General features: G+C 28.8%; 1 long non-coding RNA gene across 1 annotated transcript; it reads right to left on the bottom strand.

Annotated features, from left to right (window-relative positions):
- Window positions 1-6,785: 6,785 nt before the first annotated feature.
- LOC110612209 lies at window positions 6,786-7,673 on the bottom strand. Its single transcript, XR_002487445.2, has 2 exons — window positions 7,294-7,673; window positions 6,786-7,173 (listed from the first exon to the last, which is right to left on the bottom strand). It is a non-coding gene; the product is annotated as an uncharacterized LOC110612209 (long non-coding RNA).
- Window positions 7,674-25,659: the final 17,986 nt, after the last annotated feature.

Genomic DNA, 25,659 nt, shown 5'->3' with positions numbered 1-25,659 from the left:
AAGGAAGAAAAGGAGATCCTCGAGACTTTCAGAAAGGTGGAAATCAACATACCACTACTAGATGCTGTCAAGAAAATTCCTAGGTATGCCAAATTTATGAAGGAGCTTTGCACCAATAGAAGAAAGCTTGCTGAAAGAGAAAAAGTAAGTGTAGGTGAGGTAGTTACTGTTGTTATTAAAAGAGAACTCCCTACCAAATGCAAGGACAAAGGTATGTTTGCTATCTCTTGCAAAATTGGGAATGTTGGTATCAAGAAAGCCATGTGTGATTTAGGTGCATCTATCAATGTCATGCCTCTCTCCATCTATAAATCTCTCAATGCATGTGCACTTAAAGAAACAAGAGTTGTGATACAGCTAGCTGATAGATCTGTGGTATATCCCATAGGTGTTTTAGAAGATGTGTTAGTCCAAGTAGATGAACTTGTCTTTCCTGCTGATTGTTATGTGATTGATACTAAGGAAGATAGTTGCAATACTAGTTCTGACATTCTTCTTGGACGTCCTTTCTTGAGTACTGCTAGAACTAAAATCGATATACATGATGGTACTCTTACCATGGAATTTGAAGGGGAAATCATTAAGTACAATGTATATGATGCCATGAAATATCCACATGATATGTCCCCAGTTTATGGTCTTGATATTATCGATTGTTTAAGCCAAGATGTGTTTAATGAAAATCAAGATTGTATTTTGGAGGATGATCTTTGTAGGACTGAAAACCTGAAACTGAAAGAAACCATCTGCAGCATTCAGAAGATAGATGTTGCGCAGACGGAAGACATTCGGCCGCCGGACATAGCCCACCTTCGGCCGCCGAACCCTACTGCCCCTCAGAAACCCGATTCTGTTGCGCCACTTTTGCAACACATTGCGAAAACTGAAGAAATTTGGCCGCCGAACCCCACTGACTTGCGGAAGCCGAATCCATCGCCACAGCTCGTTCCGCAAACTGAAGAAATTCGGCTGCCGAACTCAGAACCTTTTCGGCCGCCGAACCTCTCACAGCAGTCTCCATCACAAGCAAGCTCCTCAAATCCATCTTTACAACAACCTTCAAATCTGAAACCTCTCCCAGACCATCTGAAATACATGTACTTGGCAGCTAACAAGACACTACCAGTAATAGTGTCCAATGAATTGAGCCAACAAGAAGAAGCAAGCCTCTTGAAGGTACTACAGAGACACAAAGGAGCCATAGGATGGACCATTGATGACATCAAAGGTATTTCTCCCTCCACCTGCATGCATAGAATTCACATGGAGGATGAATGGAAGCCAGTCAGAGATGCTCAAAGAAGACTGAACCCCCCTATGATGGAGGTAGTGAAAAAAGAGATAGTCAAACTCCTTGATGCAGGCATCATATACCCAATCTCTGATAGCAATTGGGTGAGCCCTGTACATGTAGTTCCAAAGAAAACTGGAATTACCATTGTTCCGAATGCTGAAGGAGAACTTGTTCTCACAAGAGTTCAGAATGGATGGAGAGTATGCATGGACTATAGAAAGCTCAACGCTGCAACAAGAAAGGATCACTTCCCACTTCCCTTCATTGATCAGATGCTGGAAAGGCTTGCAGGTAAATCTCACTATTGTTGTCTTGATGGCTATTCAGGTTTCTACCAGATTCCAGTTGCTCCAAAAGATCAAGAGAAGACTACCTTCACTTGTCCTTTTGGCACTTTTGCCTTTAGGAGAATGCCATTTGGACTATGCAATGCACCTGCCACCTTTCAGCGATGCATGATGAGCATATTTTCTGACCATGTGGGTAAGACAATTGAGGTATTTATGGATGACTTCACAGTTCATGGCAACTCTTTTGATGAATGCCTTACCAATTTAGAAAAGATCTTGCAAAGATGCATTGAGACTAACCTTGTACTTAATTATGAAAAATGTCATTTTATGGTTAATCAAGGTATGGTCTTAGGTCATGTTGTTTCAGCCAAAGGCATTGAAGTGGACAAAGCCAAAGTGGACACTATCAAAAATCTGCCTTACCCATCCAATGTTAAAGACATCCGTTCCTTCCTTGGACATGCAAGATTCTACAGAAGATTCATCAAAGATTTCTCAAAAATTACTTTACCATTATGCAGATTACTCCAACAAAATGTAACATTTGATTTTGATGCAGATTGCAAAAAGGCATTTGATTTGATTAAAGAATTGCTTGTGACTGCCCTAATTATTCGAGGGCCTGATTGGAACCTGCCTTTTGAAATCATGTGTGATGCAAGCAATTATGCAGTAGGAGCGGTCTTGGGGCAACGTGTGGGAAACTCACCCCATGTCATTCATTATGCCTCTCGCACACTAGATGCTACACAAAGCAACTACACAATAACTGAAAAAGAACTCTTGGCAGTTGTATTCGCTTTGGAGAAGTTCAGACCATATCTATTGGGAACCAAAGTCATTGTCTATTCAGACCATGCAGCCTTGCAATATTTGATCAAGAAAAAAGAAGCAAAACCAAGGCTCATTAGGTGGATCCTACTTCTACAAGAACTTGATTTGGAGATAAGAGACAAGAAAGGAAAAGAAAACCTCGTAGCTGACCACCTCAGCCGACTTCCATCTAGCTCTACACCTTGTCCAATCAGAGAAGAGTTCCCAGACGAACACCTGTTCGTCACTCATTCCGCCTAAGTGATCATGCCATGCACACCACACCCCAGGGGAGTATTCAGATTCCTTTGTTTTCTCTCTTTCTCTCTTCTTTTACATTGAGGACAATGCATGATTTAAGTGTGGGGGTGCATATCTCTCTCTTCTTTTTCCTCCCTTCTTCTTCTCCTCTTCTCTTCCTCTTTTTCCTTTATCTTCTGCAATTTTATTGCAAAATTTTTTCTTTTCTCCTTTCAGTTTTGCATTACTTTCAGTTAATTAGCCACAGTTGAATTTTAATTTGTTTATGCTTTCAATAAAACACACACAACCACAACCTTCTTCTTCTTTTGTTTTGCTCTACTCAAACTAATGAACTATGTTGAATGAGTCTTTCTTTCCATGACCCCATTAATGTGATAACTCTTTAAACTTATGTTGAATCAATTGCAGTGGGTTACATTCATGTTTGAGAATTGCCTTTTGAATTGAATCTTTGAGTTTTCCATGGTGAAAAATATATTGATGACCCTCAATTGATTGAGAATAAATTGAAGTTGTGTGAATGAACTTAAAGTGACTTGATTTAGCAATTGGTGTTGATTTGCCCAAATCATTGAGAGAAAGAAAATTCAGCAAAGGCAAAGACCTTAAAAGCACAAATTCAAAAACTATTCCAATGGTCAAAAGACTATGAACAAGGCTAGTAGCCACTTGGATAGGTGACCAACTGAAAAATATAAACCATGACATCAAAAATAGGTTGGTGACCTTTCCAAGAAAGATCTAAAGTGCAAAAGCCTGAATAGAGTACTTCAAGGTAAGGGCAAGTCACACTAAAAGCTGGAAAAAGTCTTAACAAATAATGTGCATGCATTATCTCTCTTGAGGAAAACAAATCCTAGCCATGGTAAGCAAAGGGAAACAAGAAAAGAAGGTAAGTAATCTTCATGCATATATTCTTCACTACAATGATTCAAAATAAGTGTCTAGAGTATGAACTTAAGTGGAAACAAGGATCTAGAGCAAAAAGAACTTATTTGACTATGTTTATTTGCTTGAGGACAAGCAAAAGCTTAAGTGTGGGGGTATTTGATAGAGCATATTTTAGTCCATATTTTAATGATCTTATTGATGTTTATTTGCACCTATTCTACCTAATTTTGTGGTTTTAATCATATTTTGCAAATATTAGGTGTGAAGAAACAAATTGGAGAAAATGCTCTTAAAAATGCCAAAGGAAGCCAAAATTCAGCAACATTCGGAAGCACTTTCGGAAGTCAAAAAACCAGTCACCTTCGGTGGCACTTTCGGCGGCCAAAAGAGGACTCCAGAGATGAAACTCTACCACCTTCGGCGGCACCTTCGGCCGCTGAACCTTGCATCCAGAGCCGAAAGTCTAGCCTCCGAAACTCATTTTAGGCAGCTGAAAATCCCTCTCAATACTCTCTTTCCTCATTCAAGAAGCCATATCTCAAGTTGCCATATTTGAGGAGCCAAACAAGGGAAGTATTTTGATATCCAAATCTTCAATATTCACATTCAAATATTGGATTTCAAGATCAAGCTATTTAAGGAAGCCAAATCAAAAGATCACATGTTTCCCACTTAGTATCATGCACATTCAAAATTCAAAAGGAGGCTCCACCTTCCTTATTAGTGCATGGGCAGCCTCTTAACTCTTTAGGCAACATCTTGAAGACCTTGGGCAGCAATTAAAAAGACCAAAGAGCCCCCACTTGCCCCCCATCACATGTATCTCGTTTTTGCCTTCACCCATGCACAAAGAAGGCACATATGGGACCAAGGGCACTTTGGACAGCCTCTAAAAGACTCATGGACTGCCACCAAACTCTAAGGAGCCTCTCAAGATCTATTTAAAGGCTTCAAGAAGACAAGAAAGACAGATTTTATCTCCACCTCTCTTCCAAGAATCGGCAAGGCCTCTCCAAGGCTCTCCACCACTTAGTTCTTCATTTTCTTCTTCTTTTCTTTTATTTTCTGTTTTGGTTCAGCCATGAGTGGCTGAAACTCTTATTTCTAGTTGAAGTTTGATTGAAACTAAGGTTGTTTAAAAGGTTGTGAGACCTGAACATAAAGTGTTTGTTTTTGGTTTATTCAATATTCATGCAATTGTGCTTAATTCTAAAGATTGCTTTGTTGTTTTGATCAAATTGGCCACTTGATTCTTGATTGTAAAGTTAATTAATTATTGATTAGAATATTTGTTAGTCCGTAATTGCTGTAAATATTCTGATCTTAGAACACTTGGTGTAAAAACCCAAGAAATTGTATGATCTAGCAACATCTCATGCGTTTGAGTAGCTAGGGTTTGGATCTTTCTTGTTCTTTATGCAATTGGCAATTGTTTTGATGCCTTTGGCCCAAGGACGTTCCTTGGCAATTTGTTGATTAGTAATTGGTTAGAGGACGTTCCCTAATCAGTTTGTTCATAAGGAAAGACATGGTGGTGAGAAGCGTCTTCCACCCCCATAACCAACCTCTTGAATCAATCAAGATAACCAAGTTTCGATGATCAACCCAAATAACCAAAGTGGATCCATATCTTCAACTAGACTTTTCTCATATTGATTTCTTGTTTTATTTCGATTACTTACTGTTTTAATTGCTCACAATAGTTGTTAGACAAATCAATCTCAAAACCCCCCTTTTTACTTTTATTGCACTTTACTTTAATTCAGCTTTTAGTTACTTGCTTTCCATTGTGTTTTCACTTAGTTCTCTTGGTCTTGATTGAGAAAAAATAAATAGGTAATTAATTCTCTGTGGATTCGATCCTTCACCACTATCTGCAGTTGTAAATTGTTGATAACCAAGAAGGTTATTTTTTACCGGCTTCGACTACCGCACTGTCACTTTGCTCGAGTTCTTCTTTGTAATCTCTACTTCATGATCATTTTATGTAAAAGTTTTTAAATATGAGTTATGTTTGAACCGAGTTTGAGGCATGTAATGTTGACCATTCTGGAGCATTTGATGAGTGCTCTTATATGGGTTTTTATGTTTTCAGTTATGATGTATGCACAGGTCGAGTCTTGATTCGTTATGTTTTGTTGTTCGTGTGATCATGTATGGGATTATATCAAGTGTAACAGGATGTATAGTAGACTTGCTACAGGCTCCGACAACCTTAAGTCGATCTAAACCCTAGTGCCGGTAGCGGTCCAGTTCCCGAGTTGTTACAGTAATGTTGACCATATAGGAGTATTTGATGAGGGCTCTGGTATAGGTTTTATATTTTCAATTATGATGCATGCACAAGTCGAGTTTTGGTTCATGTAATAGTTATATTATTATTGTTTGTATGATCATGTATGAGATTATATCAGGTGTAACAGGATGTACGGTAAACTTGCTACGGATTCTGGCGATTTTAAATCGATTTGAACCCTAGTGCTAGTAGCGGTCCGCTTCCCGAATCATTACACTATGTATGAGAGTTTTGTAAAGAAAAATAATACTTGGCTTATTTATTTGTAGAAGATTGAAAGAAAGAGAAGTCGATAAAGCATCCAATGGCTAAGGCATTGCTTAAATTAGCATGAAGGCATGCAACGACTAGGGATGGAGCGTCTCTTCGAGCTTGAGAAGTGAGGCGAGAATGTTAGCTAAGAGATAATGCATGATCGTTGAGAACCGATAGGACTTCTCTGCTCGTTGTTTCATCAACATGAGACTGAAATATGAAGGAATGGATGGATGAGAAATGGGATTTGAGATTGAAATTGGATAAAATAGAGAAGAAATGGGAAAAGATAAAGGAAGAGTTGAGGATAAAATCCCAATATGATTGTTTCAAAAAAAAAATCCCAATATGATAGGTAGGAATCATTTATCGGGAAACGATAGGGGAAGAGTATAAAATCTTAAGCCGGTCGGTGGAGAATCATTTATCTCTTTACAAGTGCTTGGATACCGTGTGTGCTTGGGAGACTATTATATATATGCAGTTTCATATTTTAGTTTAATATTTATTAAATTAACCGAACCGAAAATTCTCAAAGTCATTAATAAATAGAAACGGTATATAAAAAATTCAAACGAAAAAATTTGAATTATCGATTTGGTTCAATTTTTTTTATTATAATCAAAATCTTCTCTCTCCTGGCGCAAGTTCTCAACAGTTCCAATTTAAACACTTCATTGCTCTCGGCAGGCCTGGAATCCAAGTATACTCATTTCATCAATCTCAAGTACATTGCAAATGTTCAAAGAAGGGAGCTTATACAAAGAAGAGCTCGCAAACTTTGTTCTTAAAAAATCAATATGCTGCCTCTTTTTACTTTTATCGCAACTGATGGGCAACCCATCAGCTAAATTACTCTACATTTTATCCAATAGCCATAAAATCCTCATATTGATCATCGGTTGAATTAAGCTACTCCCCTTGCTTATCAAACACATTGGAATGCATCGATGGAGTGGTAGACAAAGGAGCCCCACTGCGATCTTGCAACCATTAATTCCCTAACGAGTTATTGCGTCTCGATAAAGCACGAAGCCAAACACCTCATCCTCTTAGAGCAATAATCTCTACATCATGAAAAAGTTGCTCATAGAAATTCTTATTATGCCCTAACTTCCTGCAAATAAAGCAAAAAAAGGAAGCCTCTTATAATGAAAGTGAACCACAAAAGTATGATGGCGACTCACCAGGTTGAAGATGATGCATAACCAGTAGGTGATTGTAAAATGACCATGGACCTCCATTCACAATCCTCTTGAGAATGACTTGGTGGAAAAACTGAATTAAGTATCTGTTCTACTACAACTCCTGCATAAAAACTCCATGTCCCAGTCACCATACAGCAGATAAAATGGAACGCAAGGCACCAAAATTAACAGACCTATCTGTTAATCGAGCAACCATAGTAAATTCATTGAAAGCAGAAGGGATCTCCATCATCACATGATTGAAGATGAGCGATGCCTCTTTATCGTCATCAAGGTTTAGTCGAGAAAATAAAGAGTCCATACTCAGAAGGAAATCTCACCACACAGACGAGAGAAAAAACTCGCCACACAGACGAGAGAAAAAGAAATATTTCTAAATTTGATGGATGGTATTATTATATGATTATTTTTATTGCATAATTAATTTATTATTTTATTTTTTTATTAATTAAAATTTATTTATATAATTTTATTGTAAATATTCACAAATATATCTTTTTTTAATGGAAAATACCAAATAACCATTTTCAGTTAATGGTTTCAAACCTAAAAACAATTACCTGTGCAATTTGAGCACATCTAATTTTATAAATTTTAATTAATAATTTAAATAAAATAATTTTCCACTAATATATTTCTATATTAGAAATTCAATAATTTTATATAAATACTTAAAGCGCAAGTATGTAATGAAATTCAAACTCACAAAGAACATTTAAAAAGAAAAAAGGAAAAAAAAAAAAAGAAAAAGTAAAACATGTTGAAGAATATGATGAAATCAATAGGTGAATGAAAATGGACCATTCAATTAAAAAAGACATTATCAATATCCTGAATCAACAAAGAATCAGAATCAAAATCTACATCATTATCTTTACGCCACTGCTTGAAATCTTTGCTCCAAAGTTATTCAAGTAATATCCTTGTTGTGAGTCCCCATTCTCATATCCTAAAATGAGAATATCCATGGATGAAAAAGAAAAAAAAAAAAAATACTTCAAATTTTAAAAGAGTTAGTCGATTTTTTATTTTGAAAAATATATTAAAATATTATTATATTTAAAAAATTTATTAATTTTAATTATTATGTTATAAAAGAATTTAAAATATTTAAAGAAATTAATTAATAAATATTTTTATAAAATTAAAACGATACTCGATTCGGTAATTAAACTTATAAAAATAAAAACAATTCGATACAAATTAACAAAACTTGAAATTTTGCTAACTGAACTTTAATTATTTTTTTATAAAAGAATAAAATTATATTCATTTAATTTTATAAAAATAAGATCAAAATTAATTAAATTTAGAATACAATAACCAACATATATGATAGAATTTTTTAAATATAAATTATCGATATATATGATTAATTTGTATTTAATTATTATTATTTTCATAAATTTAGGTGGTAAATAAATTATAATTTTAACTCAAATTTTCAATAAATTAATTTTAATTAGTATAGAAATGGAAGTATATATTCGGCTTATATATTTTAGATGTATAAATATTTCGATATTTTTTTTATAAATTAATTTAATATAAATTCAATTTTATATAATACCAATTTAATTAATAGCCATAAACTTAGATACTATATTTCAAATTAAGCTTAATGTGCTATAGTTATGATACAATGGATTAATTGAGTTGTTAGACCAAATGTAGCAGAAAAACTTGACATAGGGTTCTGACTTCATAGAACAACAGCATGGAGATGCTCTCCATTTTGATTTTGAAATTTTATAACAAGAAAAAAAGGTAACTGAGCAATTAGTGTTTCACTGTACAACAGATTTGAATCGAATCTAATTTTTGCTATTAACGTTTAATGGAGATCTACGATAACTTTTAGAAAAAAAATTTCGAGATACACGACTTTAATATAACGAGAGCCGCAAATCTGTTATAAAATTCAATATGAAAATTTTAATTTTATATTTTAATTACTTTTTTAAATATTTTTTTAATTTTATAAATTAACATTTTTTTATTATAAATAGTGTTGATTATTTATTAAAAATTCATTTTTCAATATTTCAAAATTTTCTCTTTTATATTATTTTAACCAAATAATATTGCTAATTATTCTTTTATTTGAAATTTAACAGAATTTTTTGATTTAAAATATGTTTTCTTTTTTAAATAAAACTTATAAATTTTATTTTTTATGTAATTTAAAATTTAACTGAATTTGTTATCTAATTTAACACCTATATACTCCAGCCCAGCAGCAACCCAGCTTTCAATGGTAAATAACTCGGCGACAAACCCAAATGGAACCCAGGACCTTTGAAAATAAATAAATAAATCGAACCCATGGCCCTCTACCTCGGGTTTCTCCCAGACCAAATCCAAACATAAGCCTTCACCCAAACCAAATTTGTATTACAGAAAAACTAAATTTAAAATATGGAGAAATTATATAGTGAAATTGTAATTTATAGTCAGATAATCCATATAAAATTAAATAATATAAATTCAATTAAATTCTTATTATTTTATATAAAGACTAAATAAATTCAATTTAATTTCTTTGGTTCATATATTTTGACTCAAGAATCAAATAAATTTTTAATATAATATTATTTTTTTAATTATAAAATATTGTTTTTAATATAATAAAATTTTATTTTTATAATTTTTAAAATTATGCACTATTTTTATATATTATTTTTTTAATTTTTATGTTAATTAAATTACTAAATTTTTAATATTTCAAATGATAAAAAAATAATATTTTATTATTAAATAAATAATATTATATTATATCATAATTTATTTAATTGTGTGTGACATATTCATCGATAAATATTAAAATTATATTCGGCATACAATGTAATAAAATACACTATAATCAATCATGTAATATGATAAATAATATAATAATAATATTATTAAATTATTATATTTAGTTGTAAAAAAATATAAATAATATAATAAAATAAAAATTTTTATTTTAACATTAAATTTACTTATGGCAGTAATAATCTACCTATATAATATAACAAGCAATTTCTGTGGTATTTTAATATTTTGACATGTAAAATTTCTGAATTAGGATTTATTATTATTTATATCTAATTTGTTAGTTCTAATTGATAATTTATTTTCATTTAATTAGTGGTACAAATTATTAGTATTAATATTCATTTTTAGATGATTAATTGAAAAAAAATTCTTAAAATTATTATATTCTTTCTCTTACTTTTCATAACGTAAAAAATTGATATTTTTTGAGAACTTTATCTCCCTTTATATATCTATTATAATTTGATGTCATGCAACTTATTTAAAAGATTCACAATCTGCATCTCCTTCCCATAAGCTTTCTCTTGCGGTGGACTATTCTTCCTCTCCTTTAGTTCACAATGCCTCTGTATCTCCACTTTCTTTGTCAAATCATAACCTTCTTGTATCTGTCCCTCCACTGCCCTTATATCAATCCGTGAAAATTCACTTGATGGTCACCCGAAGTCAAACTTGTAGTTTTAAGCCTAAACTTTTTACTGTGGTTTCTTTATGACTTTTGTCCACCTTTTATACAAAAGCTTTCCTTAACAAAAATTGGTGGAATGCAATGACTGATGAAGTTAATGCCCTCATATGTCAAGATGAAAGTATAGAATGTTACAAGTCTCATCTTGTTGCCAAAAGATTCAATCAAAGGCTCGATGTTGATTTCTCTAAGATGTTCACACCTGTTGCAAAGCCGGCTACTATTTACCTTGTTTTATCCATTGCTGTCTTTAAAGCTTGGGAGATTCGTCAGCTTGATGTCTCTAATGCATTCTTCAATGGGAATTTGGATGACACAATCTTTATGGAGCAACCTCTGGGTTTCACGATCCTGACAAACCAAATTTTGTATGTCGTTTGTATCGCTCTCTTTATGGTCTTCGCTAAGCTCCATGGTAGTGGCATAAACAGCTCATACAGGTTCTTCACTCTCTTGATTTTGAGTAATCCAAAGCTGATTCTTTTTTGCTACACTTTAATAAAAATGGAGTTTCTATGTTATGTATGGTAATAAAAATGGAGTTTCTATGTTATGTATGGTATATGTGGACGATATTCTTCTTACGGGTAACAATTCCAATTTTTTGGAGTCCACTATTAATTATTTACAACATTTTAAAGTCAAGAATTTGGACTATTATTTTTTAGGTGTTGAAATCACTAAAACCGATGATGGTCTATTGTGAACTCAGCAAAAATACATCAGAGAAATGCTTGTTAAGGCCAATATGATCACGTGCAAGGGGCTATCTACATTTAGTGTTACTCAAAATAAGGTTATTCTTGATGGAGATAAGCCATGTGAAAATTTCACTCTTTTTACAGTATTGCAGATGGCCTTCAATACCTTGGTTTTACACGGCCGGATGTCTCTTTTAGTGTTAATAAGTTTACTCAATTTTTACATGATTCACAAAAGAGTCATTGGTTAACTGTGAAGTGTATTTTACGCTATCTTCAAGCAACTAAATCCTATGGTCCTTATATCACCAGGACTGCTCATCAACAACTAAATGTTTATATTGATGCCGATTAGGCTAGAAGTCTTTATGATCGTAAATCAACCTCAGCTTATGCTATTTTTCTTGAACCAAACTTGGTTTCTTGGAGCTCCCGTAAACAACGCATTGTGGCTAAAGTGCTCCACTAAAACTGAGTATAGGGCTATTGGAGTCGCCACCATAGAACTCACTTGGCTCCAATCTTTTCTTATTGACATTCAGTGTTGTCCTTCCCAAGCACCCATTCTTTGATCTGACAATGTTGAAGCTACTTATTTAAGTGCCAATCCTATTTTTTATGCTCGAACCAAAAACATCGAGGTTGACTATCATTTTGTACGGGATAAAGTTGCTAAGAAAGAGCTTATTGCTCGTTACATTTCAACCAAGGACCAATTAGCGGATATTTTCACCAAACATCTTTCTCGTCCTCGCCATGAATTATTACGTGACAATCTAACAATTTGATTGCTAACTCAATGAATAGCGGGGGCATGGTAGAGTTTATCTCATCTTTTGTATAGTTTATCTTTATCATATCATGTATCTTATCTTGTGTATATTTATATGATCTCATCTTCCATAAATCATATAAAAAACTTGTATATAAATAACTACATTGCTCAACAATAAGATTAGTCAATTCAGCCACATCTTTGTATTTCTTTACTATCCAACTAGAGCTTATTGATTGGTTAAGTTGTGTACACACTAAGAACTAATAATAAAATCAATGACCAATAGTAAACCAAATCATTTTAATAATATAAATATTAGTGAATTGAGCACACATCAATCAACTAAAAAAAAATAGCTCGGTACAATATGATTAATAATATGCATCCTCTAGATTAGACAAGATCAACAATTATCTGTTTCTTTTAGAAAATGAGAATGACATGTTAGGTTATTGTTGGGCAAAAACAGAAACTTGATAACTGCAACTCTATATCAAGTTAAACAATAATAATAGAAAGATTAAGAGACTAAGAAATAATAAAAGAAGATAAAAGAATCACTCTTATTGGATAATTAAATCAAGTGAATTGTTGGCTTATATATATAGCCATACAATAACAGAAACTAAATAAAAATATGGCACTATCAATAACGTGCCTTGACTTAAAAAATATCTAATTTTGAATCAACTTCTAACACATCCCCTTTATTCAAAATCACAGACTACAAAACAAGAATAGAAGTATGAATGTTTTTTGAGTGAGAGTGCCTTAGAACATCTGCAAGTTGTCCTTCGGTGCAGCAATAAGTAAGACAATTTGCTCACTTGTGACTAACTCCCGAATGAAGTGATGACGGGTGTCTATTTGTTTAGTCCTCCTATGAAAGGCTTGATTCTTGGACATTGAAATTGTAGACTTGTTATTAGAGAAGATCTCAGTTATTTGCTTTTGTTCCTGGTTAAGATCCTTCAGTAACCTTTGGAGCCAAATTACTTGACAAGCTGAGGTACTTGCAGCCATGTGTTCTGCTTCCGTTGATGATAAGGTTGCTGTTGGTTGTTTTTTTGAGCTTCAAGACACTGCACATGAGCCAATAACAAAAACCTGACGTGAAATACTTCTTCTATCTTCAAGAGAATTTTCCCAATCGCTATCCATAAAGCCTATTAACTTGAAATATGAGCTTGCAGTATACCAAAGTCTAAAATTTAGAGTTCTTGCAACATATCGTAGAATTCTTTTTGCTGCTCCAAGATGTTGCTTAGGACTATGCATGAATCTAGAAACAACACCAACATAAAAAGTTATATTTGGCCTTGTGTGATATAAATAAATCAGTCCTCCCATCATGCTTCTATAAAATTTTCTTTCTGCAGGTTTCGAACCATCATTGGCTTGTAATTTTTCACTAACATTCATTAGAGTTACTGTGGAGTTACAATTTAGCATGTTAAATCTTCGAAGAAGATCAGCTGCATACTTCTTTTGGTATATAAAAATTCCATCTGCTATTTGAATAATCCCCACACCAAGAAAGTAATGAAGTTTTCCCAAATCTGTCATCTCAAAAGTTTTTATCATATAGATGACCCCATGTAAATCATATTATCTACATAGAGATATACTAGTAACAAATCATTCTCTTATTTTTTAAGATAAAGAGTTAGTTTATTTTCACTTCTAACAAAACCAGAATTTCAAAAATAGGAATCAATCTTACTGTACCAAGCTCGTGGCGCTTCTTTTAGCTCGTAAAGAGCCTTTTTCAACTTATATACCTTACTCTCCTTGCTTTTGATTACAAACCCATTTGGTTGTGATACACAAACTTCTTCTTTTAAGTCACCATTTAAAAATGCCGACTTAACATCAAATTGAAAAACATGCCAGTTCAAATAAGTAGCTAATGCTAAAGCAATCCTTACTGTTTCAAAAAGTTTCTTCGTAATCAATACCTTATTGTTGGTGGTACCTCTTAGCTACAAGCTGCGCCTTATATTTTTGTATTCTCCCATCTACTTTGTACTTTGTTTTGAAAATCCACTTCAGTCTGATTGCTTCTTTTCTGCAGGTAAATTGATCAAATTTCAGGTACCATTTCTTTTAATGATTAACATCTCTCCTTTCACTGCATTACACCACTCTTCTTTATCTGTTGCTTCTTCATAAGATGATGGATCAACATTTGCGAACATTGCAAATTGAATTATATCTCCTTCATCATTAATGGCATTATCTTGAATCACCTCAAAATTTCTCAAACGATAAGATGGTTGAATATGTCGTCTTGGCCTAATCGTTGGTTGGGGAGAACTCGAAGAATTAGGTATTGCATGAGAATTGAAAGGTAACAGAATCTTCATCTTCTACATGAATTTCAGCAACTGATGTTGTTTGACTTTCAGTCCAATTCCAGCTTGCAAGTTCATCAAATACAACATTCCTGCTAATAATTATTTTGCCACTAATAGGATTGTAAAACGTATAAGTCTTGGATTGAGATGAATAACCAATAAACATACACTTTTTAGCCTTGCCATCTAGCTTTTAACGATTTTATTGGTTATTTAAGGTATAAGAAATACAATAAAAAATTTTTAAGTGCCTAAGAGAAGGCTTCTTACCTGACTAAACCTCAAAAGGAGTCTTATTTCAAACTGCTTTTGTAAGAGAAATATTTAATAAATAAACTGTTGTAGCTACTGGCTCTCCCCATAAATTGTTTGGAAGATTTTTTGATTGCAACACGCTTCTTGCCATCTCAACAGTAGTGCGATTTTTTACTCAACTATGCCATTTTACTCCAGTGTATATGGGATTGTTTCCCTATGAATGCCATTGTCTTCACAAAAATCATTAAATTCACTGGATAAAAATTTTCCTCCTCAATCCATGCGAAGAGTTTTAATGATTTGGACACTTTGCTTCTCAACCAAAGTCTTGAACTTTTGAAAATTTTGAAACGTTTCTGCCTTGGTAACCTGAAAATATACCCAACTAAAACGACTACAATCATTAGTAAATAACAAAAAATATTGACTTCCTCCAATAGGTTTTGTTTGCATGGGTTCATATAAATCGGCATGTATGAGTTCAAGACATTTAGTTACCCTCCAAGACTTCCCAACTAAAAATAATTTTTTACTTTGCTTCCCAAAAATACAACTTTCACAATCCAATTGACTCGATTCTTGGTAGCTCATAGACCATTTCCTTCTTACTTAACAATTTTAAACCTTTCACATTGAGATTATCATACCTTAGATGCCACAAGGTAAAGTCATTTGGTTTATTGTGAGCAACTAATCAACACCTTTCAACACTAGAGACATCAAGTGGGAACAAATTGTTTTGTGCCATAGGGACACTAACAACAATTTGGCCTAATTTTTTTTTCTTTGATCTCACAATAATCATTATCAAATAAGATTGAATATCCTTCGGTCATTAATTGAGCAACACACAATAAATTATTTTTCAAACTTGGAGCAAAGTAAACATCTTCAATAAATTTTACATTATCATTTTTGCTTTGAATGTCAATAGTACCCTTTCCTTCCACTTTGATTTTAAAATCATTTTCAAGTTTTACTTCTGTCTTAAAGCTTTTATCAAGTTCTTTGAATGTAAATTTTTCTTCTGACATATGGTGTGAATAGCTGCTGTCGATGAACCAAACTTCCATTAGCACATTCACCTCTTGCTCTTGTTCTTGGACTATGAACAACTTCTCTTCTACCTTAACTTCTACATAATTTGCTTTTTCTTTCTTTTTGAGCTTCAAATAATCTACTTTCACATGGCCATAATTTTTACAATAATTACATTAAACACTACTTTTGTAATGTCTCTGTTCATCATTCGTTTACCTATAATTAGCTTGCTCATAAGGTCTTCCTCTACCTCTACCTTTGCCATTTGCTCTATTATTGTGACATTCTCTACTAAATTCCTTGCCTTTACCAGTTGATGGGGATGCTTTGACCTGAAATGCCTTTAATTATATTTTTTAATTAATTTTTATTACTTGAAAAACAATCTTATATTTCATCATATTTGATCTATTAATTTTTTTTACCCGAAATTTAACACTTATATCTCATCAATTAATTTTTGTTACCGAAAATTTACTATTATTTGATCAATTAATTGTTTACCTAAAATTTAATCCAACTTTTTGATAATTAATTTTTAAACAAAATCTAATACTCCTTCGTTTCAATAATTTTTTTTCTCAAAAAAATTAAACCTCATTTGAATTAATTGATCAAATGAATTAATTTCTTGGACATTAAATACATATTAGAATTATTATTGTGTTAGTTTAAAAATATTGAAAATTATGTAAATTAATTGGGTTCTAATTTAATGTAATTATATTTGTATGCAGTAACTATCAAACCATACCTGTGTAGTCAAGTGATATTTAAGTAATTTCAAACTCCAATATCATGCAATTAGATCAAAAGCACCAAAATCATGTTTGTCCCTCTGTCGTCTCCAATTCTTGACTATTCTTTGTCTTTTCTTTCTTCTTTTTTTTTTTCTCCCCACTTGGCCAACTTGGTCAATTTCCATAATGGTATCCCAATCTCTCTCTCTTTGTTTTTTTCAATTTTTTTGAATGCATTCTCCAGTTATCACTTAACGATGTGTATTATATTCATTTGCCCGAAATTAACTTAAAGTTATTTAAATTTTCATTTTAAAGCTCCACTTTATTTTTTTTTTTTTTAATTTTAAAAGGCAATTTATATTATCACACGGTTAACTGATAAGTTGTAGTTTGAGGGAGCATGGGAGTGTCCAACAACAAAGCACTAACTAAGAAAGTAGAAGTGAAATGAAACCTAACCGAACCGAATTTTATAAAACTTAGCTTGACTTGAATTTTAATATTTAACTTAAATTTAACTTAAAATTTAAATATTATAAACGAGTTAAAAAGTTTATTTAGTATGATAACGAGTATAATTCGAATTTGAAAAGTTCGATTAAGAAATTTATTAATAAAAATCAAGTTCGAACTTGAAAAATTAAATTAAAAATCTCATTAAAAATTATTATACGAGTGTAATTCAATTCGTAATAAACTTATTTATTATTTAAATAATTCAATTCAGATTTAAATTAGAGTTTTATTTGTTAATAAGTATATTTAATTTAAATTTAATTAATTTAAATTTTTAAAATTTTAAATTAAAAAGTTAAAAGAGATTTTACTAAAATTAAATATAATTTAGTTAAACTCTCATCTTAATTTTAAACTATAATAAAAAGGGAAATCTTCATTTATAAAAGAGCTCCTCCTTTCTATTTCCATAAATTTTTAATGTGGGAGGGAGAGGTGTTAGTACAATAACCCTTAATAAGTTGTATAAAATATAACCCGTAATAAATAAGCTGAAATTGATTTGTGGTTCAGTGGTTAATCAATTTTCACATTTTTAAGGTTTTAGGTTTAAATGTTAGTATCTTACTAACAGATTAAATTTTTTCTTATGGTTTCAATATTTAAATATTTATTTATTTATAATATTAAATATTATTTATTGTTTTTTTTATTATTTAAATTTTAATATTTTAATATTTATTTATTTATTTAAATTTTAATATTTTAATATTATTTATTTATAACATTAAATATTATTTTTTGTTATTTTTTTATTATTTAAATTTTAATATTTAAATATTTATTTATTTATAACATTAAATATTATTTATTATTCGATAACAATTATCAAATTTTTTTTCCTTTTTAACTTTTTATCATTTAAATTTTAATATTTAAATCTTTTTTATTATTTAGGTTTCGATATTTAAATATTTATTTATTTATAACATTAAATATTATTTATTGTTCAAATATTAATTATTAAATTTTTAATTAATTATATATGATCAAATTGTTTCCTCTTTATTTTTTTTATAATTTAGATTTTAATATTTAAATTCTTTTATTTTTTATTATTTAAATTTTAATATTTAAATATTTATTTATTTATAACATTAAATATTATTTATTGTTCAAATACTAATTATTAAACTTTTAATTAATTGTATAAAGTCAATGATATAATACTAAAATTAATAATTATTTATTTAAATATTTATATTATATTTTATAAAAAATTCATTGAAGTATATATAATAAATATATAAATTTATATATAAATAATCTATATAGATAAGGGAGAGAGAGAGTTTGAAAAAGTTTTTATTTAAATTACATCATTTTAATTAAAATTTTTATATAAAATTTACTAATATATTATTATTGATTATTTATATATTATTATTTATTTTTATTTAAATATATCATTTATATTAAATTATTTTATATTATAAAAAATACTATACATATAATATAAATATAAAATATTACATAAAATAAATATTAATATAAATATAATTAACTTAAATTATATAATTATATATATATATTATACTCGTTTAATAAGATGCTATTGATTTATATTTAAATAATATAAAAATTTTAATTTATAAAATTAAATGAATAATATTAAATATGAGAATAATAATTTAATTACATATATAAACATATAAAAATAATAATAAAAACAATAGCTTATTAAGAGAATTAATAATTTAAAGAAAATATTTATTTAGAAAAATAGTGAAAAATAAATATATAAATTAATAGTATAGTTATATAATTAAAGGATAGATATATAAATTAACAATATATATGTTTATATATTTTAATATTATTTAATTTTTTAAGTTTAAAAATTAAAAGAGAGACAAATAATATAAATAAATATTAAAAATATAATATTTATAACTTTTTTAATTAAAAAATATTTATGATATTACTTAATAATTAGTAGTATTTATTATTTTATATTAAAAATATATTTTTAGCTCATATATTAAATTTGTTTTTACATATAGTAATAGCATTAACTTATTTTTTATTATAAATTTAAAATATAATTATATAATAATCATATTTTATAAACATACAATTTTATAATGTTCATATTTAATGAGTTCATGAATAAGAGTATTATTAAATACATTTATGAGCTTATAAATTAGTTACATTTATGAGTTTTATAAATTAATTTAGCTTGAGAACCTCTTAATGATTCCACTTACGAGTCTCACAACGAGCATGTTCGACAAATATCTTAACGAGTCAGCTCGACAAGCCCTTTAACGAATATGTTCACGAGTCTCTTTAACAAATTAATTCGCGAGTCTCTTAACGAACTAGTTCACGAAATTTGACGGACCGAATGCTACTAAATTTAAGTTTGGATTGTTTAATAAACAAGTCAAAAAATTAAGTTCGAGCTCACCTCATTTAAAAAACGAGCCAAATCCAATCGAATTTTTATAGATCGAGCCGAATCCAATCAAATTCTAGATTTGTTCCTTTCATTCATCCTTCAACATTTGAAACAATTGCTATGGAATTCGATCTCAAAAACAAGTTAATATAAGATCTAGAAGATGGCAATCCTACGTGTTTTGTGGCAATCATAAGAAATTATTAAAAAAAAAAGGACAAAGCATGCCACATTAGTCGGTTGAAGAGAAGGGTGCAGGTAAGGAATTACTTAGAACTCAATAATAGTTGTATAAGAATTGCATCTCTTAGTTTTTACGATCATTAGGTTTTATACTGTAAGAAGATAGAGTTAATTATAAAATTTTCTAGAAATCCAGCTGGTACCGACTAATTCATCGATGATCCCATGATCGTAGACATAACAGAGATCTAATATATAATATCATTTAATGACAACTTTCCATGGAGTCTCGCCCTGTAGGTTGAGAGGGAGAGTCTTAATAAAGAGTTGAGACCCAAAGTGTTCTGGTCTTTTTTTCCCTCGGTGAGATTGAATATCATTTGATTAGACTTTTGCCATGTGACTCTGTCTTTAAGTGCCAACGCATAACCTACCTTGGATAGTTATTATGTTATATTATATAGTATATAATATACACAATAACAATTTATCATAAATTAAATTAAATTTTAATCCGATTGATTGGTCTGATTTAATATCTCGATTCCATTTGATATATTAATATAATTCGATATATTAGTTCGATTTGATCGATAGATCTAAATTGAGATTCTGACTTGATATGATATATCGGTCTGATTCAAAAGACTGATTCGATATGATAATTTAATTTGACTCAGTTGATTAGTTTGGTTTAATCAACTCATCTAATTCAAATCAAATGATCTGATTTAAATTTTATATCCATAAATTTTTAAATTAATGTAGATAAAAAAGTTAATTATATAGAAAACAATTAAAATGGTATGTATAAATTAATTAACACGCATATAAAAAGTTTTTTAAAATGTATAATCTTTAATTGATGAGAGAGGATTTTAAATTTTATGCATTATTTTTTTAAAAAAAAATCAAAAGGATATATAATAAAAATATATGTTAAAATTATTTAAATGACCCATTGATCCATGTGGATCAAGTAGAACCATCAATTCTTTCATTAAAAATTGTGTTTTTACTCTGATATTTTTTTATAAATTTTCCTAATGTGTAAAATTTGAATTGAAAAATCTCTCTTTCATCAAATATTACAAATTTCACTTACTTTTTGTCCCTCAATTTAATTATTTTCATTATTATGATTCTAATCAGTTGGTAGGATTGGTTCTTATTTTAATAAATAAAATTGAATTAAAGAACTGAAAAATCCCTAAAATATTGAACTTAATTATTAAAAAAATAAAATTAAAATAAATCAAATTTGATTGAAAAGGAAATGTCCATGATCAGTCTTGCATACAACATTAACAGATAAAAGTACACCAGTGATCCACGGACGATGACCAATTTGGAAGCTGAAGAGTAGTCATGTTCAAGACTAAATAGTACAAAGATAACAAATATTAAATACTATCTCAAAAAAATATATATATTAAATATTAAATTTCACTCAATTAAATATATATTAATTAATATAAAATTTTATATGTAGAATAGACAAATAGTTGGAGAGCAATTAATACATGAAAAAAAAGTGTAGGTGAAATTAATAGATGAAATAGAGCGTAAGTTAGAGGGAAATTTACCTCTAAAATTATTAACAGTAAATATGACATTTTATGTTAGTAAATTTTTTTTTTTATCTATTTCTAAGAGTGAAAAATAAGATAATACTTTTTTTTAAGTAGAAGTTTTGAATAAAATTTTGGGTATAAAGCACTTTTAAAATTTAGGAGAGAGTTTTTTATTTATTATTTAAAATGAAAGTTGGAGAAGTAAAATCTAAGACTTTTCAGAAATATTTAAATGTATTTATTATTAGATTAAATTTATGAGTGCAGTTTTTTACTCTTATAATAAGTCTGCTCTACACAAATCTAAATTAATTAGCTGAATCAATGTGTTTTGAATATATACTAAAAAAACTCTTTTAATCCACATTAAATATCAACGCGTCTGATCCTCAATAAAAATCAAAATTCCATTTTAGGGTTAAGTTTTATTTTAGTGTTTGAACAAAGATGCTACAGTAAATAAGGATAATATAGGTAAGAGAAGCTTAATAGACAGTGGCATGTGCTGATGGTTGTACGGTCAATATGCTTTTAGGACTGAAATTAATGAAAGCAATTAGGCGTTTAGTTTAAAATCGAATTGAATTAAATAAATTAAAAATTAAAATTTTAATATTTTGGTATTTGTGAAAATTAAATCGAATCGATTTTGATCAGAAGTCGAATCAAATCTAATTGATTTGATTCGATTCGATACAATTCAGTTTAATTAGTTTGAATTTTTAATAAATTTTTTATTTTTTACACTTTATTTTTATTATTTTAAAATTTAATTAAAATATTTTAATATTAATATAATCTAATTTTTCTATATTATTAAAAATAATATATTATTATCACTTATCAGTTCGGTTTGATTTTTTTAATTTTTTCTGATCAAAACTGAATCGAACCAATATAACCAAAATTTTTAAAATTAAAAATCGAATCGAATACTGCTCATCTCTAACTAAAATTACTTTTCGAATTATCCGCTAGACATATTAAACTGAATTATTTATGATATTAGTTGTTTATTGAGAATTGAAACTGTTATTATTATTATTATAAAAAAAGAAAAACTAGGAGAAGGTAAGGCACTAAAGTGTGCTATGGTGACTTAATATGTTAGAGGATAAGCTTCACTTGCAAAAATTAAAGTGCAATTTGCATGAAAGTGATCAAAACTAGCTGCTCATCAATGGAACTAAGTGGATATATAGTCATTTCAATAATAGCCACCCTTGCTGATAATTATTATGTCGTTTTCTGCAATCCACTTGTGTCTCAACGATCTTTCTATATATATATATATTCTACTCACCTTTAAAATATTTATTGTGGCTCAAACTCAAACACAATAAACTTCATCAGCTAAGTTTGGCCAGACCTAAGTATAATACTGATGCAGCTTTTAGCTAGTTCTGTTTAAAACGCACATTTGAAAAAAGTATACTCTAAAACTTTTACTCACTGATTATGCATCTCATACTAAATTCTTCTCATCGGACAGGCCAATACGACTCGAAATACAACTCAACATCCAAAACCTACGTTTAGATCATAACATAATGGTAGTTTTGGACTACAAATTTCAAATGTATAAGGTTTGGACACTAGAAGATTAGGATATCTTAAGTCTAGACACTACAAGATTCGGAGATTCTATGATTTGGACCTTAGAGATTCAGACATGAACATTCATGGTTTGAATCTTGTAGATTCAAATAAGATTATCTATGGTGAATTAGACCTCCTATATTTTGATTTGGATAATGGGACTATAACCTGAATGATGGGCTTATCAAAAATTAATCACCGGATTTTTACATATTTCCTCCGTTTCATAATTTTTATCTATCTTTGCTTTTTTAATTGTCACAAAATTATTGTTCACTTTTTTTTTTTTACACTATGGTAATATATATAACTATTATAATCTTATTTTATTTTATTTTATTTCCAATAAATCTCTTAAAACATCTATTAGTAATTACTAAAAGATAAAATATTCATAAAAATCTTAAATTTTGCATTTTTTTTATAATTGTACTCTTATTTTTTTTATGATAAACATACTCAACATTAGCGATTTGTTTAAGATTATACCTTCTGTTTATATTCCTATTAAAAATTAATTTAGAAAACCATTTCAACATAAGAAACTCCTAGAGTAACAAATAAAAATTCTAAATAGAATTATCTCACTCATTTACATTTCTGTTACTTGCCCAAGACAGAGTGCTAGAGATTTAATCACAAGATAAAAAATACTTTTTTTTTTGTCTCTATATTTATTTTTAGATTTAAATATTACTTTAATTATAATTTTTTTAATTAAGTGATTTTTATGCTAAAAATGAGTTTTTCCATTAAATTTTAATGATAATATGGATAATAGTATAATTATAAAAATATTATTAGTGCACTCCAAGACTTAGCCTGGTGAAAAGTGCATCTTTGTAGTCTTGTAAGGTCAAAGGTTCGACTCTCCCGCCCCTATTTAAAAAAAAAATATATATATTATTAATATAAAATATTTTTGTCGAAAAAAAGTTAAAGAGTACAAATTGTAAAAACGTGTTCTGTTATTTGCCTTGGACAGAGTGTTGAAGGTTTAATCACAAGACAAAAAACACTTTTTTTTAGCTCTATATTTATTTTCAAATTTAAATATTACTCTAATTATATTTTTTTTGCCAATTAAGAGATTTTTTATGTTAAGAATGAGTTTTTTCATTAAATTTTAATGAGAATATAGACGAGAGTATAATTATAAAAATATCGTTAATATAGAATATTTTTATCATTTTATTATAAAAATGTATAATTTGAAATTTTTATAGACATTATTTCTTAATAAAATTTAATATCTTTAACATTTGTATAATTAAAAAATTAATAAAAATATTGTTTTTCTTATATAAAAAAATTATGAAATAGAGAAAATATTTTGTAATTCACAACCGAAAAGTAAAGGAGAATAGCACCCACCCCAATTATTAATTATCTATGAGTAATAAATATATTTTAATAATAATTAGTTTATAACTAACAAGATAATTACAAGACATCTAGAGGGGCAAATGATTTGGACATGCCATTTATTACCCTAGGGTGTTAATCATGTCAAGCTTAATTATTAAAGGATCCCAAGGAAATTGTGAGTTTTTTCAATCCTTGATTGCTACAATTTAATACTCTAATGTTTATAATGTCAAGCTTATTAAAGGTTGCAAGGAAATTGTGTGTGTTTTCAAATGGTATTGATTGCTACAATTGCAACTTTTATCTATTTTCTGAAAAGTATTTGTGGGCCACTCATTTGTCTCTCCTTCCAATAGTGGAAAAATATCTATATTAACCAGGCGGAACATTTGTTGGATTAGATTTAAAATTAGATTGAATAAATTAAAAATTAAAATTTTAATATTTTTAAAAATTAAAATATTTAATTTTGATTATGATCTAAACTCTTTATATTATAAAAAAAATATATTATTACCATTAATCATTTTGGTTCGGTTTAATTTGATTTTATTAATATTTTTAGATCGAAATTAAATTTAAACAAAAAAATTGAAATTTTTTAAAATAAAAATTAAATTGAACAAAAAATAAAAATAAAATTTTAAATTAATTCAATTCCATCCATTTTTTCGATTTATATATTATTGATAATATCTACGGTTGTTATCTTAATTTTGTTTGGTACTTCTATGATTAAATAGATAATTTTTTAAAATTATTTTTTTAAAAATTATGTTAAAAACAATTCATATATCTCTCCACTTTTAAAATTTAATAGTTTTAGCTTCCTTTATTTTAACTACGTATATTAAATTAAAAGTCTTTCTAATTATCTATTGTTTTTATTTTTTGTTTTAATTTCAATAAATTAAAATATAAATAATAAATTATTAAATTTTAAAAGTAAAAAATATATATTTTTTAATTTTAATATAATAAAGAAATACAACTTAATTACTTTCAGTATGATATATTAAAATATGGACGAAACGTGTTAATTATATTCTACATAATTTAGAAAAAAAATAACTCCATCTTTTCAATCTGAGAATTATTACAAACATTTTACACTTATTATCTTATTAAGTCTAGATATTTATTTTAAGGAAAAAAATCTACAAATTTATTATTATTTTATACATGGAATACATACAGAGAGGAGGAGCTACAAGAAACCATAATCAAACAAAACCAGAACCTTAAAAAGCAAAAAAGAACACAATGACAGCAGAGCAAAAGCTCTGTCCTAATTATATATATATGTACAACCATTGAA

Source organism: Manihot esculenta, chromosome 3 (assembly GCF_001659605.2).
Source record: "Manihot esculenta cultivar AM560-2 chromosome 3, M.esculenta_v8, whole genome shotgun sequence".
NCBI lineage: Eukaryota > Viridiplantae > Streptophyta > Magnoliopsida > Malpighiales > Euphorbiaceae > Manihot > Manihot esculenta.
The sequence above is the reverse complement of the archived record's forward strand: the minus strand, read 5'-3'. Positions and strand labels throughout refer to the sequence as shown.